We start from the raw sequence: 15,628 nt of genomic DNA, 5'->3' as shown, positions 1-15,628 counted from the left end.
TACATATCTGATGTATTAGTACTCATTGGTTTTGTTTTCCTACTGCAGTATTAAATGTTGGAGGACAGAGATCACACCTAACCTAATTCTATTAAAATAACATAGTGTTAATATAAATCCGTATTTCTTGTAGGAGTGAATTAAAAATGGGGCAATGTAGACGTCATTTCTTGTGACAAGATTTGCGTCCCATTATCAGAACCAGCTACAGTTTTGTCAGATTTCTTGTGTAAACATGAATGTATAGGGTTACATTATTAGGATTACAAATTAGAGAAAAAACCCACACAGAAAAATAAATATATATATATATCAAAAAATCTTACCCACACAATTTACACCAATTTTTTTCTGACAAGAATAATATAATTGTAAGGGAATATCTGAAATACACATTGAATGAGATGAAAACATCCAATTTAGCATTTAAATACAAATATTGTAGCACTAAAAAGCTATACAAAATTTCAATTCTAACATTCTATTAAGAAACACTGTTTTCTTGTCATTCTGGCCAAATAGGTGTTTAGGGTTGATGTATATGTACCTGCAGGATAGGAGATAAATATTAAAATTTTTTATCAAAAATAGACCTTCTACTAACAGTGGGTCAGTGAAACTCTTGACGTGCCAGCAAGCATCCCCAACTACAGATTCAATCTATTTTATCTGTCTCTCTTTTTGTTTTTTGGAATATGAGGTTGTCATTGGCCCTGGGATAAGTATACATTATTGGGGTTTGGTTTATCCAAAACAGCATATGCTAAACTATACTAAGTAGAGGTTTAAACTTGAAAATGATATTGAAATGCTACTTTGGTTATAGACATGTGGGATAAAAAAGAAGAATTTGCCTTTCCACTGCCAAAGTCTTCCACATCAAGGAGACTGGGTCAGAGATGTCACTGGAGTGTTTCTTTTTTTATTTTGCACCTCAGAAAACCCTTCTCTCCCTTTCTCCCTTCCTTTCCCCCCATGCATAAGAAGGGTCAAAAGGCCACAAACATTCGGTCATTTTTAGATTGAGTAAACATAGGCTTTGTTTCTGTCGTCGAGGAAGAAGCATGGTGTCTGGAGAGACACTGCGTAGGTCTGCCTTACTCATGAGGACCACAGCAGAGTCAGAGGTTAAGAATTCATGTTTTGTTCTTTTCTATATTCTCTCCGTATGAAGAAGGCAGGCAGACACTTTGTACTCCTTTGCCCCAGAAAAATCTGTGTACTGTATTCTGCCTCAAATTTCCTTTCCTGTCTTTCCTTTTTAGAAAATTTAAGCTCCTAAAAAATAAGATTGTGGGGATGAAAGACAAGAGGGAGAAACAGTCAAGAGAAGACAGCTTTGCCTCATTCCACAGCAGAGGCTAGAGGTTCACTCTCTGTGAATGGGGGTGACCAAAGACCCCACAGCACTGAGGGAAATGGGAGAGAGACACATTAAGGGAGGTGTCACTGGACTTCTGTACCTGTTGAATTATTCTTTGCTCAAGAAGACATAGAAAGATAGCATTGCCGCACTGCAAGGTACCCTGAAATTTTGGACAATGTATGCCTAAGTGGTAACCCTGATGGACAAAGGGCACTTGGACTAATTGATCAGAGTGAGAAATAAGGACTAAGTTAATGACTGAAACTTCACTTTTTGACAGTTCTGCGGGACAGGGACTTATCAGTTTTACTTTGATTTAAAGGGAAAGATATGATGTTTACGAGTCCAATTTGTGAGGAAGAGTCACATGAGGTACAATACCCAGTATGTGCCTGTGTGCTGAACCCATTAAAAATTAAAATACTTCTATCTGGTTGATAAAGAGTAGAATAATCATTCATATAAACGCTAATGTAGATTGCATTTTGTCCCATGTCCAGGTAGACATGCAGCTAGGATGTGAGTTCCTTCTGAGTAGATTCAATCCATCTTCTGCTTTGCTGAAGGCAGTCCTGCTTCATGCTAGCTGTCCTGACAAAGTTATGCACATTATCCATTTTCACAATCAAGAGTGTTGTCCTAGTATGAATGAGACATGATTTTGTCAGCCTATACACGAAATATCTGGCCTTGAGATAATCACCCATTTATTATCATTATCCTGGACATACGTAGTTGCTCCAGCTTCTAAATATATAAGTATTAGTTACACAGTTATACGTCATAATATATTTCGAATTCTGTGTAGATTACATAATGTTCACCACCCAAAAACTAATTATAGTCCATCCCCTCACACGTGAGCCTAATCACCCCTTTTACCCTCCCCCCTTCCCCTATGGTAACCACTGATCCAATCTCCAATGTTCTGTGTTTGTTTGTCATTGTTTTTATCTTCTACTTATCAGTGAGACCATACAGTATTTAGAACTTTGATTACTTAAACAACAACAACAAAATATATGTGGCTTTTTGATGCTAGTGCCAAAAATGTTGGATGCAATGATATTCTGAATTCATATTGTTAAGGGTGAAAGGGCTAAATAACTATTTGATCAGAATGACAATCATGTTTCATGAAAGCTCATGGAAAAAATAAAGAAAAATTGCAACCATTGATGGGGAAATCATAATTTTAAAAGAACATGCTGACACAGTTTTACAAAACAAAGCATTTAAACTAATAAGACGTACCGAGATATTTTATCAAAGAGTGTTGAAAAAGCAAACAAAAAAACCCTTGTTACTATCAGAATGTTTTCCACTATTAATTGTAAAGTTAAAAAGAATAATATCAATGAATGTGTCATCACAGTCTAGATTCATGCTCCCACTTGTTGCAGAATGTGGGTTTCTACAGACTGAGAAAACATGTTTTTGGGCAAAGTTTTAAAATGAAATAAAATGTTGATTTCATTGGCAAAATTTCAACTGCTCCTCATTATAATGTTTTAATAATCTATTTAAAATGAAAAATTCATGTTTTGGAATAGACTTTAATGGTTTTGCTGAACTTGTGAGTTAGAATAAATGAAATCTGGGATAATAAACAACTCGTTAGAGAAACAATGTTGTCAGTTGAAACAATTATAGGAAAACTTCATCAGAATTTGTAGAGAAAAATCTATAATACTATGGAGAAAATCCAGAGCTTTGTCAAATTTTGGAAAAATATTCTTGATGTTTTAATTTGGTATTGACAAAATCATTGCATTCTATTATCTTGGAATAATGCAATAAAAAATGTGAATCAAATAAATCACTTTAACTCGTTCTCCGTTCAATGAAAAAACGTGCATATGTTATTACTACCATACATCAAATAAACAGGAAAATTAAATAATATATCTGAAGAGATGGGAATTGAAATAATGAAAGTTGGAAGAATATTAAAATCTGACCCTTAATGATCTCTTCCTCTCCTTAACTCTATATATTGGCACTTATCTGGTACTAATCATTTATTACCCTGCATATGCATAATGTAGAATGTCTTGTCCATTTTATTTCTCAGTACCAGTGAATTAAGTACAATTTATAATAAAGATGATGTTCCTTTATCTCTTCTACATAGTACTTTTTTTAATGCTGCACCAAAGACCTTGCAGAATAAGTTTACTGGAATGACTTTAACTCAGTAGGTGAGCATCACCAAATATCCTGGAAAAAGCCACCCGAGGAAATATACACTTCATGTAGATGGTCCTCCATTTCACAGCAAATGGAGAGAAGATATTCAATGCAAAGTTATCCACGATATCATTTATTGTATTTAATAGAAATTGGAAGCAACATACATTTTCAACAGCAGGGTTCAGGTAAATTAGGATAAATTCATACAATAGAATATTAGACATATACCAAGAATATTTTATAGAAGTTTTCAATAACATGAGAAAGTGTTGTGACCCTCGTTACTCTAAGATATTAAACAGAAGAAAGTAAGATACAAAACCATACATACAATATGATCTTAATTATATGTATACATGTATGTGTGTGTGTACATATATGTATATATATATATCTCATAGACAGATGTTAAAATGTTCATAGTCATTGACTGGAGGTGGTACTACATATTGGTAGCTGGTACTATAATATTCTAATTAGTGATCAGAATATTATATTTTTCCATTTATTTTCTTCTTTATTGTCTGTCTTTTCTACAAAGAATGTGTATAGTTTCTAATTAGAAAAAATATGCATTCATTAGTGATGGACTTTTTTACACACATTGACAATACTGGAAAATGAGATGTTATGATAAGCTACCCAGGAGAATCCACCAACAGGCCAATTTTATAATTAGTAAGAGAGTTAAAACCTGCCACCAACCATTACTTCCAATCATTATTCTATCACCAATATGGAAAAAATATTTGATCTAGTTCTAAATCTTCACGGGATCAGGGAAATTAACACTGTAATCTCAAAAGTCAATATGTACTTCCTTTATTGATGATAAGATAATCATTGGTGGTTACATTTGATAATAAATGTAATAAGGGAATTGCAGTTAAATAATATGGTATAAAAAACACACATAGCCAGTGGTTGCCTCCTGGCAGGTGGTTAGCTAACGATTGTATGTCTAAAATTTAGACTTAATTGCAGAAAGTCATCTGATCTCTTTCCATTAACATGACCTTGGAGTTCCGCTGGATGGTAAATGTCAAACCTGAATGCTGAGTAATCAGTCTTGAGATTTTGTCTATTGAGGGCATTTTAGCACAGACCTACCCGATTGTTTATCTCCTGGGGAGTAGTGAGTAGTGGAATTTCCAAGTAACCTCCATAGAGTAAGGCAAAACGTAGCCAAAAGTTGAAGCAAAACTTCTAGGGAAATGACACAGCAGCCTGCATAGCTATGGGCTGTGAAAATCAAATAGCCATAGCATACCTTAGTTTTTCATTTACTCATTAATGCATCTTAATTCATTTAATCATTAATTACACAGCTGTTTAATGAATCCCTATTAAAGGAAAGGAACATTCAGGATATATTACCGAACAAGACAGGCTATGTTCCTGACCTTGTGGAGTTTATAGTCTAGGAGGCCAGTTATCAACGAGATACTTTTTTGAGCAACCATTAGAACACTCAAGTGTAAACTGTGAATCTAACTAAAAAGGACCACCTCTGAAACAGCAAGAAAGAAGCTAGTGTGTTCTGAATAATGTGTAGTTGTTTGGAATTGGACTTTTTAGCTGCATCCACATGCATAAAGAAGATTTAGGACTCATTCCACAAATATTTATTCCACTGACCGACAGTGTGCTGGTTGTGAACACAAAAAGGAAAAGAAGGGTTTTTCCAATAGAGACACAAGGCTCATGAAATAAGCATTATTGCTGCCACTGGTTTTGAAGATAAGGAATAAAAGAGTGTAGGAAAGGAAGGAAAAAGGAGAAAAATAGAGAAGCCACTATTTATGGATCACATGCCTTGGGCCTGATACTATGCTCGGCGCTTTATAGATTATTTCGTCTTATATCTATAACAGCTAAGTGTATATTACTAACCTATATTCATGATGAGGAAACTGAGGGTCAGAAGACAGACAGCCTTCTAGAAGCTATTCAGCTAATTAGTGGTGAAGCTAGAATTTGAAACCCAATCAATTCTTCCTGCAGCTTAAATCATAGCAATAATACTATTTTCTATGTGTAGTGAAAATTTTTAAAAATGTCTAGTGTAATGCAAGAACGAACTAGGTACAATGTGAAATCCTTGGGTGAAAATTTCCCATAGATATAAAATTTGAAAATATCTGGGAAACACAGGATCAGCTATAAAACAAAGAATGAATGAATACATACATATATACATATACACATACATACATCCTGAAATTTAGGTAATTTTAAAATGTCTCAATATCTCTCAGCTTATTTATATGGATTGTCTAGTTTCCACATAATTTCATATTATAGTAAGACAAAGATGTTTTAAATTAGCACAATTTACTTCAGGAAAAATTAAATATTGCTTAATGATCAAGGAAAGAGTTATATCTTAAAATCTTAATAAAAATATACCTTTTTGTCATCATTTCCCTCCAGGGGAAAAATCATATTAATTTCTATATGAATAAAATCTTTTTTATAGTTAGCTTGTCATTTCCAGGTATTAATTTTTCTAATATTTGAGTCTTTAACTGGATATATAAAAAGATGTCAGCAGTTGAGAGCTTGAAGAAATCTAAAATTTTAGAGTCTCTTGGTAGCTTAGGTGTAGAGCTATGCAAAATACTCTTCGTTTCTGGCAAAAACAATGGGAAAAAAGCATCAGTCTCTCCAGGGTGATTTTTAGTCTTCCTACTCTATGGAAGTCCAGAAACACAAAATGAGATCAGAATTTTTCACTAATTTCTGGCCCTTCTTTTTCTTCCCATTCTGGCAATGAAATATGGAAAACATATTTGTTCAAGGGCAGTGTGAACTTTTTCTGAACTTCTCAAGACAGCCACTCTCAGTCATGGAAAAACAGAATTTTTCGGTTCTTTCCTAACTCTTGAAGCAACTAATGAATCATACAGTGGCTTCTCCCATTCTCTATCCAATCAGAATTCATTTTCCTTTCTGTACTTATCACATTATAAATAATATTTAGCCAGGGTCTGTATTTATAGAATGTTCCATCAAAGACATAATATCAGTTTTGTGCCAGAGTGAAATGGCCGATATTCCAAAAATGTTCTTTTTCTGCTTCCCGAGCTATTTAAACCAAAACTACTATTGAAATGGAGTGATGTTTAATTGAGCAGGATGAATTCTATTTCAAAAGTCAAAGTCTATTATCATGTTTATCTTTGTTAGCCTCCAGAGTTATTTGGTCCTTTGAGGGTGACTATGTGAAGGAGTTAGTTTAGAGATTGTTGATTTTATAAATGGAAAAAAAAAAAAAAACCCTGAAATGAAGACAGGAGGCAATATTTATTTGCATAAGTGTTACATTATGTTTGCTAGAGTCTCAAGAGTTTTTCAAAGATTAAATGCTTCTTCTAACACAGTGATTCTTGAAGACTAGTTTAGTCATTAAAAATGGAAACCTGCACAATGTCTAATTGCAAAAGAACTTACCTACCTATAAACTGAGCAGTAGGATCCCTTTAGGAAGACAGAAATATGTTGAAGGGAAATCAATGGTATCTCTGAAATGAGGAAAAGAGCAAAGAAAAGTAAAGAGGAATTACCTTTCCTTCCTCTGGCCCCAAACCCTCTGCTTCATTGCTTGAAGGGGTGTTGAGCAGCTGTCAAGGGCCATCTCTTGCTATTATGGCTATTCAACTGAGGATATCATTTTGGGGTGTGAAAGAGAGGCTTAGACATGAGAACTTTTATTTCCTTCCATTCAATTCTTTCGTAGCTGCCTTCAATTATTTCATTTTAAGAAAATAATGGATTGATAGCATGACATTTATTTGAATTCTTTTCAGAAATATCATCTGAGATTTATATTTTGGTTTGATCTTTTTTGAAGTGTATTTAGAGCTTAACAGTATAGAACACAAAAGGTGAGCGACATGATTGGGGCACACACGGATCCAGACCATATGTTCTACAAGCTTAAATATAATACGCATTGTTGACTGTTTCCATTGTGGTGTGGCTTGAGAAACATCAGGTTTCTATTCCAATTTCCTTATACATTTTCCAGTGCTTAAAAATACAAAGAACAATTGCTTTGGAAATTCTTTGTCTAGTTTGCTCTCTTATCGTCAAAAAATCTGGATATTTATCTGTTCTTCACACAGAGGCATATATCTTGGAGTACAATCTCTCAGAGAAGATTTCTCCACTTCCTAGAAGAGAACGTTACAAGGTTGAAATTTTCCTTATGCAGATTCATACTACATGGGATGCCCTAGTGCAGGGGGCAGTAAATTTTTCCATAAAAAATATTTTAAGCTTTGTGGTTCATACAGTCTCTGTTGCAACAAGTCAGCAATTTGCATTTCATACAACTTTCACATGCCATGAACTATTATTCTATTGATTTGTTTTAACCTCTAAATAATTAATATATAAAAATCATTCTTAGCTCATGGGTCATACCAAAAGGGCTGATTTGCCCATGGGTTGTAGTTTGCCAACCTCTGACCTGGTGCATTGGTTGGAAATCTAAACCTTGAAATTAGCCATTCTTGATTAGAACTAAAGTTCCACCATCTATTGTGCAACCTTAGACAAAATACAAACTCCCTCAGTGTCTCCATTTTTATCGGCACAATAATGTCTATTTAATAGCATAAGGGTTAAGTAAAGTTAAATTCTTATTGTATAGTCAATGAAGTAGCTTCATTATTGGGTTATAACTTTTTCATGTAGAGAAGTAAACTTGTTACCTTGCTTCAACCTCTGTATAGACAAACAATAGCCAGCTACTCTCTTTGGTAAAGCCAGCCCTAGTGGTCTAGTGGTTAAGATTTGCAAATCTCACTGCCACGGCTGGGGTTCGTTTCTCAGTCAGGGAAACACGTCACCTCTCGATTGTCATACTGTGGTGGCTGCGTGTTGCTGTGATGCTGAAAGCTATGACACCAAGATTTCGAATACCAGTGACATCACCCATGGTAGACAGGTTTCAGCGGAGCTTCCAGACTAAGACAGACTAGGAAGAAGGACTTGCCCACCGCTTTTGAAAAAATCGACTACAAAAACCCTATGAATAGCAGGGGAGCACTGTCTGATATAGCACCAGAAGGTGAGAGGATGGTGCAAAAAGACTGGGCAGAGTTCTGCCCTCTTATAAACAGGGGCACTAGGAGCCAGAATCAACTCAAGGGCACTAACAACTAAACTTTGGTAAATAACCTTTTTCAAAACTTGAAGCCTCAAACTATGCTGATTCCTCAGCTTTAGCTTAGAGATATTTTTCCTTCCAGCTCTTTAATCACGTTCTGAAATTCTTTTAAACACTCTGAAATGATTCATAATCTTCCGATATTGTAATGCCAAAAATGGACTAAATTTTATAACCAAGTGAGTAGTGAAAGTCTGCATAACCACATGAAACATTCCCAGAACTGCCTCTTGATATTTTCTGAAAATTTAAGTAACATATCTAATGCTTTTTCTTTCCAGAAAGAATAAGTTGTTTTAGATATTATTTATTTTATTATTTACATTGTAGTAGTATTTCTGTTTTTACATGAATTCAAAGTCCTGTTGATGTGTTTTTGTGTGTGTGTGTGAAGAAGATTGCCCCTGAGCTGACATCCGTATCAATCTTCCTCTATTTTACGTGGGACGCCACTACAGCATGGCTTGATGAGCAGTGCTTCTCACTCAGGATTCAAACTTGTGAACTCTGGGCCCCGGAAGCAGAGTGCACGAACTTAACTGCTATGCCACCGAGCCAGCTCCCTGTTGAAGTTTTAAGGGATATCCTGTTTGATTTATTATTTCTTCAGCTAGTTACCTCAGCAGTGCTCTTAAGAATTGCCGTTTTACTTTCATTTCCTCTTTATTTTTTAAATAGAAATTTATTTATAAATTATCACTGAAAGGATACCTCTGGTTGTACTTAAATAATATCACCTTCCTTCTTCTACCTTCACCACATCCATAATGCCTGACAACCACTAATATTTTCTCCACGTCTATAATTTTGTCAATTCAAGGAAGTTATGTAAATAGAATCATACAATATGTAACTTTTTGGTGTTGGCTTTTTTCACTGACCATAATTCCTTTGAGATTTATCCGAGTTGTTGTGTGTACCAATATCGACAGTATATTTTGTTCCTTTTTTATTGCTGAGTAATGTTCCATGGTACAGCTATACCAGGGTTTGCTCATCCATTCACTGGTTGAAGAACATCTGTGTTGTTTCCAGCTTTGGGCTATTACGAATAAAGCTATCGTGAACAGTCTTACATAGTTTTTTGTGAATGTTAACTTCTCATTTCTCTAGGATATATGACCAAGAATTCAATTGCTGCGTCATAAAATAACTGCATGTTTAATTTTATCAGAAACTGTTTTCCAGAGTAACTGCGCCATTTTACATTCCCATCAGCAATGCAGGAGTGATCCACTTTCTTCACATCTTCACCATCATTTGGTTTTGTCACTATTTTTAATTTTAGCCATTCTGATAGTTGCGTAGCAATATCTCGTTGTGGTTTTCATTTGAATTTCTCTCATAGCTAATGATATTGAACATCTTTTCATGTGCTCATTTACTATCTGTATATCCTCATCATAAAAATGTCTATGTCTTTTGCCCATTTTCTAATTTAATTCTTTCCTTTTTAATATTTAGTTTTGAGAGTTTATCATAAGTTCTAGATACTAGTTCTTTATCAGATATATGGTTTGCAAATATTTTCTCTAAGCCTGGAGCTTGCCTTTTCAACCTTTTAACAGGATCTTTTGCAGAGCAAAAGTTTTTAATTTTGAGGAGGTCCAATTTATCAACATTTTGTGCTTTACATTTTAGTCTGTGATCCATTTTGAGTTCATTGTTTGTATAACATGTGAGGCTTAGGTTAAGGTTCATTTTATGCCGTGGATATACTGTCGCTCTGGCATCATTTATGGAAAAGGCTATCCTTCCTCCATTGAGCTGCTTTTGAAGCTTCATCAAAAATCAGTCGGTCAGATTTGTGTGGGTATATTTCTGGGTTTTCTGTTCTTTTCCATTCATCTGTGCCTGTATCTCTATGCTATAATATACTTTTTTGTTTACTGTAGCTAGATAGAAAGCCTTAATATCAGGCGCAGTAATTCTTTCCATTGTATTCTTATTTGTCAAGAACGTTTTAGCTGTTCTTGGGTCTATGAGTTTCCATGTAAGTTTTGGAATAAGCTTGACTATGTCTACAAAACCATTCCTAGGAACTGCACTAAACACATAGATCAATTTGGGGATAAATGACATCTTTAGTCATCTAGTCCATGAACATAGTACATCACTCTGTTTATTTAGTCTTCTTTGATTTCTTTCAACAGTATTTTGTAATCTTCAGCATAAATATATGATATAAATTTCATTAAGTTTATATATGTAAGTTTTATTTTATTTGAGTGATTGTAAATGATATCATGTTTTTAATTTTGGTTCCCACATATGCTTTGTTAATATATAAGAATGAGATTTTTTGTGGTGGTCTGGTGTGTTTGTTATAAACTTCTAAACTAACTTAATAGTTCTAAGACATTTTTAAAAATCCCTTGGGATTTTTTTTGTGGATAATCATGTCATCTGCAAATAAGGACAATTTTATTTCTTGCATTCCACTCTATGGATCTTTTATTTCTTTTCCTTGCCTTATTGCAGTGACAAGATCTTGTAGTACTATGCTGAATAAAAGAAATGAGGGCAGACATCTTAACATGTTCCTAATCTTTTCAGCAAAGCTTTAAGCCTTTCGTTATTACATGTGATGTTAGCTATAGGCTTTTTCGAACATGTTTATAATCATGTTGAGGTTATTATTCTGTAATCCTAACTTGCTGAGAGTTTTTATAATGGATGGGTCTTGGATTTTATCAAATGCTTCTGCTTGAATTGATTTAATCATATATTTTTTCTTCTTTAGCCCACTGGTGTGATGGTTCACATTGATTGACTTTTGAAGTTTGAACCAGCCTTCCATACTTGGAATAAATGTCATTTGGTCATGGTGTATAATTCTTTTATGGGCATTGTTGGATTCAATTTTCTTAGAATTTGTGTGCATATATTCATGAGCAATATTAGTCTACAGTGTTCATTTTTTGTGCTGTCTTTGTTGGGTTTTAGTATCAGGGTAATTTTATCATCATAAAATGAATCGAGAACTTTCCATCCTTTTCTTTTTTTCTGAAAAAGATTGGGTAGAATTAGTATTCATTCTTCTTTAAATGTTTGCTGCAATTCTCCAGTGAAACTGTCTGGGCGTTTTTTCCTTCAGGAGCCTTTTTAATTATGAATTCAATTTCTTTAATGGTTACAGGACTATTCAAATAATCTATTTCATTTTGGTTACAATAAATCCTCATCCTATTTCTTTTTGGCTTACAATAAATTGGTCCATTCATTAAGCTATTTTTAATTTATCAGCGTAAGTTATTCATAGTATTCCCTTCTTATCCTCTTAATGGCTGTAGGAACTGTAACTATATTCTGATATGTGTGAATTGTGTCTTCTTTTTTATTTTTGTCAGTCATGTTGGAAGCTCATTAATTTATTTTTTTTCAAAGAAACAAATTTTTGTTTCATTGATTTTCTCTATTATTCTCTGACTTTCGATATCATTGATTTCCGCCCTTGTACTTGTTATTCTACTCTTTGCCTATTTTGAATTTATTTTGCTCTTAGTTTTCTAATTTCTTGAGTTTAGAATTTAGATTATTGATTTGAGAACTTCGCTGTTTTTTAACATAAACTTTTTGTGCTATAAATTTCCCTCTCAGAACAGCTTTACCTGAATCCCATATATTTTTTCTTTTTACTTATTTATTTATTTATTGAGGAAGATGAGCCCTGAGCTAACATCTGCCACCAATCCTCCTCTTTTTGCTGAGGAAGACTGGCCCTGAGACAACATGCATGCCCATCTTCCTCTACTTTATATGTGGGACGCCTGCCACAGCATGGTTTGACAAGCACTGTGTAGGTCTGCTCACAGGATCTGAACCAGTGAACCATGGATTGCCAAAACAGAATGCGTGAATTTAACCACTGCACCACTGGACTGGCCCCCCACATATTTTCATATGTTGTATTTTCATTTTCATTCAGTTCTATGCATTTTACTGCCTCTGATACTGTCTCTTTGAACCATAATTATGTAGAAGTGTATTGTCTAATTTTTAAGTGTATGAAGATTTTCTTATCTGTTATTAATTTTTAGTTTAATTCTTTCATCATCATTATGATTTCAATTCTTTTAAAGTTGTCAAGTTTGTTTTGTTGTTTAGTATTTGATCTATCTTGGAGAATGTTCCATGAGTCTTTGAAAAAAATGTGTATCTAGCTGTTGTTGGGTAGAGTGTTCTATAAATGTCAATTATGTCTTTGTGGTTGGTTGTGTTGTTCAGATCTTCTATATCCTTGTTGATTTTTCTGCCTACTAGTTCTACCACTTTCTGAGAGAAGAACTGTTGAATTCTCCAACTATAATTGTGATTTTGTCACCTTTTTGAAGAGAATTAGATACTACTTTAATCACTTCATAATTCTTAAAATACTTGGTGGAATGGAATCTTTTTAAAAGTTGAGGTATAATTGACATAAAACATTGTGCAAATTTAATGTGTATGCATGTTGACTTGACACATTTGCTGTTGTTACCCCCCTTGAGTAAACTCTGACTCCTAGCACCCCCATGTACAACAGAGCTGAACCCTGCCCAGTCTTTTTGCGCCATCCTCTCACCTTCTGGAACTATATCAGACAGTGCTCCCCTGCTATTCCTGGATATTCATGGAATACTTTTCAGAAGTGGGTGGTCTTGTCCTTCTTCCTAGTCTGTCTTAGTCTGGAAAGTCTGTTGAAACCTGTCCCCCATGGGTGACTCTACTTGTATTTGGAATACAGGTGGCATACCTTTCAGCATCACAGCAACATGCAGCTGCCACAGTATGACAACTGACAAATAGGTGGTGTAGCTCCCTGACCAAGAAAAAACCTGGCTGTGGAGATGAGAGAACCAAATCTTAACCACTAGACCACCAGGACTGGCTTTGATATATTTACATCTTGTAATATGATTACCACCATAGAGTTAGCTAACACCTCTAGCATGTCATATAATTATCTTTTTTTTTTTTTTTGTATCAAGAACATTTAAGATCAAGTCGCTTGGGAACTTTAAAGTAGATAATACAGTACATCGTATTGAATATAATCACTATGCTATGCACTCGATGTCCAGAAAAATGTGATCTTGAAAGTTCTTTCAACATTGCTAATATCTTTCTCAGAATATACAGTGACACAGTAACAGAAATTTGATATATTCCATATAACTGGTGACAAAATACTTAGACAAATTTGGAGTTGGAAAAAGTAGCAAGTTTTGGCAGGGGAAAAATATTTGGCAGTCTCCAGGAGTCCACGAGGATGCGAAAGAATTAAGTCCTTTGTAGTTCTTCTGGTCCGCTATAACATGTACGTATTATGTGGAAATTGCACAGCATTCCTTAATCGACAAAATTGACTTGACCTTTTGTGCTAAGTAAATATTGAATAATAGTGGTTGTACTAGGGCGTATGTTGAAGCAATCTCTAACAAAGTTGTGAATGAAACCCAGTTTCTCTAACTTTTACACTCTGTTTACTCACTGGCCTTATGTAGATTAGTCTACATTTACCATCTCATTATGGAGACTTCCATTAAATTTTAAATGAGAAGGCTCTTTTCTTAGTTTGGGCCTTTGTGTTCGCCAACCACCAATGACCTATAACAAGGGAGAACTCAGAAACGTTCTTCATGGTGGTGTTATTATCTAATGAATCACAGCTGATTTTTTTGGCTAACGAGTCTCATAAGAAAGTTTTATAACGTGTCCAGGGTTCAATAATTGCTGAATCAGTACATCTTTATATAACAGGAAAATAAGAAAACTCTGCAGTGAGCATGTTGAACAAGGTTTTAATTAAAAGCAGTTCTCCAGCTGGCAGCAGACTCTGACCCAACTGTGTTTTCTTTACAAAATTCTCCAAAATATTTTAAAGTAATCTCTACCTTTAATTATTATAAAGACAGTCATACGCCTGGCTGATATGAATAAGAGTCATTTTCAGCACATATACTTATTAAGGTAATGAATTTACTTATAAGTTATAGTCAGCCCTCACCCACGTATGGAATAAAAAACCCATCCCTATCTCCCTAGTGTATGACTTCAATTTTGGAGAAGAAAATAGAAATGGCTTATGTAAGAGATTAGTTCCTGATGTTTTTGGACTTGAAATTCACAGAATGTGTTGTTTGTTCAAAACCAGAAATGGGACTTCCTCAGCAGAAAGAGGAAGATTGGTGGTGGATGTTAGCTAATCTTCCTCAAAAAAAAAAAAAAAAAACCAAAAATTGGACCTTGCTCTTGTAGTCAATGCCTTATTTACACGTACACGTGTCATGTTTTTAAAATATGTCGTCAAGTATAAACTGTATTAGTACCTTCCAACTTCCATCTCACTATTGTCTTTTGAGGAGATTTTCTTTCTCATCCTCCCTTACTCTGACATCGTAAAGAAAATGCTAATCAAAAAAGCCTGCAGGTTTTTCAATTTTCAAAAAAAAAGCACTCCGTTTGAGGTTTTATAAGCCACGTTAAATGTCTTCAGTTCTTGGGTGACTTTGATAAATTACTTTAAAGGAGTTTTGTTATAAAGAAACAAATCCCCAGGATATATAGTTCTCTCGTTGCCTCATCTCCTCATTTTTCACAAGATTGCCCTGGGACTCTGAGAACATCTGGGAGAGCTCTGATTACACAATCTGAACTGTTTGGAGCACAGAGCAGTTTATAATTTTGATTTTCTTTCATGCTGAATCTTGTCATGCTCTCATCCCTACTTCACTCCTTTCACATAGATACCATGTTCCAAGATCTCTTTTAAATGGGTTAAGTAAACTTGAGTTCCACATAGTTAGATTTTCTCACTCCTCAAGGGAACTCTGATGTAACACTTTTTATTTCATCTCGATTGATATCATATAGGGTGAGGCAATTTAATATAAAGAGAGACAAGGGAGATA

Source organism: Equus quagga, chromosome 19 (assembly GCF_021613505.1).
Source record: "Equus quagga isolate Etosha38 chromosome 19, UCLA_HA_Equagga_1.0, whole genome shotgun sequence".
Lineage (NCBI taxonomy): Eukaryota > Metazoa > Chordata > Mammalia > Perissodactyla > Equidae > Equus > Equus quagga.
The sequence above is the reverse complement of the archived record's forward strand: the minus strand, read 5'-3'. Positions refer to the sequence as shown.